The following is a 2,797-nucleotide window of genomic DNA, read 5'->3' on the forward strand; positions in this document are numbered from 1 at the left end:
TGGGTTTTAAAGTTTGCCTGCCTATTGAAGTCTATGGCGGTTCGCCCGTTCGCGAACAGTTGTGGAAGTTTGCGTTCGCGAACCCAAATATTTATGTTCGCAACATCACTACCCCCCAACCCCATATACGTGGCGGCTAGACGAATCCCTACTGAAACACATACCGACACACCAAAAAAATCTTCAACTCTCCAAGAATACTTCCAGCACAATACACTTCCCGAAACATCCCCTATGACCCTCTGGGAGGTGGACAAATCGGTAATTAGAGGGGAATACATTAAACAAAGATCTATACTATGGAAATCTTTCAATCAAGCAATATTACATAACACAAATAAATTCAATTCCCTTGAGTTACAACACAAACAATATCCAAATGATCATCACATTCAATCTGATCTAACTCAAACTAGTAAAGAATTAAACCCTCTACTCATGAAAGAAGCTCAGAGAAAAGCTCTTTACTTGAAAAAAATATATTTTCACGAAGGGAACCATGCAGGCTCTCTTTTAGCGAGAGCTCTCAGATAAAAAACAAACAAAACTCAAATCTACAAACTAAAAAAAAGTGACGGGGCACCCACACATGATAGCAAAATGATAGCAGACCAATTTAGTAAGTATTATAATCAATTGTATAACCTTCCTCAAAACACATCACCAGCTCACATGGCAAATATGAGAGATTACATCAAAGGGGCACAATTAACTAGTTTGAGCCATGCATAAGTTAGAGGACCCAATTTCTTTTACAGAAATTCTAAATGCCATTAATGACCTTCCACAAAAGAAAAGCCCTGGCCCGGTTTCACTAACGGATACTATAAAAAATATAAGACTTTATTAGCCCCCCATCTATTAAAACTTTTTCTTTTGCTAAAAAACAACTCTCCACTGTCCCCTGGTATGCAGGAAGCGCATATTGCGGCAATTTTAAAACCTGGGGAAACTCGCAGCTACAGGCCTATCTCCCTATTGAATTCCAATTTGAAAATTTTAGGGAAATCCTCTCCAAAAGAATTAATTCTATAATCCAAGACTTAATACATACCGATCAAGTCGGATTTGTCCCGCGTCGAGAGGCCCAGGACAATACTATAAGAGCTTTGACATTAGCTTCCTATGCCAGAACTTGGAATATTAAGGCGGTTTTCATTATAGTCAATGCTGAGAAAGCTTTTGACTGCATAAATTGGAACTTCCTTAAAGCTACATTAGAGGCCTTTGGCTTCAGCGAGAAAATGATCATTTGGATATTCAGTCTGTACTCCTCTCCCTCTGACCGTGTAAGAGTTAATAACATTTTATCTAATCCTTTTTTTATATTTCTAACGGTACCCGTCAGGGATGCCCTCTCTCCCCACTGTTATTCATCCTCTCAATGGAAGTACTTGACTCTTACATCCGAAGGGATCAAAATATTAAAGGAATCCCAATTGGCCCACATGATCTCAAAATTGCACTATATGCAGACAACCTTCTCTTCTCTCTAACCTCTCCTAACCGTACAATCCCACTCCTCCTAGAGAGCTTAAGCTTGTTCGACACTTACTCTGATTTCTCGATTAATCTCCAGAAATCCAAAATCCTAAACGTTTCCATTTCCTCTTCTGATTTCCAACAGTTAGATAAGATTAGTCCCCTTAAACTTCAAAAAGAGTCGGTTAAATACCTAGATATCAACCTATCCCCATACCCTCATATCCTCTTTGAAAGAAATTATAAACTTTTATTTTACAACACCCAACGAGAACTATCAAACTGGGCATCTAAACCTCTCTCTTGGTGGGGCAGGATTCAATCTATTAAAATGACAACACTCCCAAAAATCCTGTACATCTTACAAGCCATTCCAATTTCTTTCCCTGCATGGTACATAACTCAACTACAATCGCTTATAAATAATTACATATGGGGTAAACTTCGGCCACGTATGAACAAAAGTACACTTTACAAATCCATTGACAACGGTGGTCTGAGCCTCCCTAACATTAAATATTACTACACTGAATTCTGGATTGGCATGGTTCCTCCAAAACTAAAGCATGGGTCTCTTTAGATTCCCATCTACTAAGAATCCCAGAAGTGGGAGCAGCGTGTTGCACCCCTAGTGATCTGAGACCCCTAAATGCACAGAATTAAAGATACATAAACACCTATTCCACATGTGGAATTCAGTTGTTACTGCAAAAAACAATATCTCCAATATTTGCTCACCTCTCTTTCCGGTTCCCCTCAATACAGAACTAGTGGGGGGGTTGGACAATAAATTCCGTAGATCCTGCGAGTGGGATCATACTACTCCGTTAGCTAGGTTCATTGAACATTGACAACTAATAGATAGAGATAAATTCAACACCGTTAATATGCGTAGGCCGGGGAACTGGTTAAAGCACGCACAACTCTCACATTTCATATCCTCTAGTCCGTATAAATCTGACCTATTAAGAAACCTTACTCCCTTTGAGACACTATGTTTAGACAACAAGCCAGTTCTACACCCATTATCAATAGCACATAAACTTTTACAAACGGCAGACTCTGCACCCCTCCCAAAATACACCACTAAATGGCAGCAAGACTTACACTTAACATTCGATAGAGCTAGATGGACCAAAAATTTTTGCAATACACGTAAATCCTCTACTTCCCCACTGATACTGAAGATAAACTATAAGATGTTGATGCGGTGGTATATGATCCCTACAAGATTGCATTCCATCTATCCAGGTGCTTCCCAGGTATGCTGGAGTGGCTGTGGAGAACATGGTTCCTTGATTCATATTTGGTGGCA

The sequence above is a fragment of the Bombina bombina genome, chromosome 3, assembly GCF_027579735.1.
Source record: "Bombina bombina isolate aBomBom1 chromosome 3, aBomBom1.pri, whole genome shotgun sequence".
In the NCBI taxonomy this organism is placed as follows: domain Eukaryota; kingdom Metazoa; phylum Chordata; class Amphibia; order Anura; family Bombinatoridae; genus Bombina; species Bombina bombina.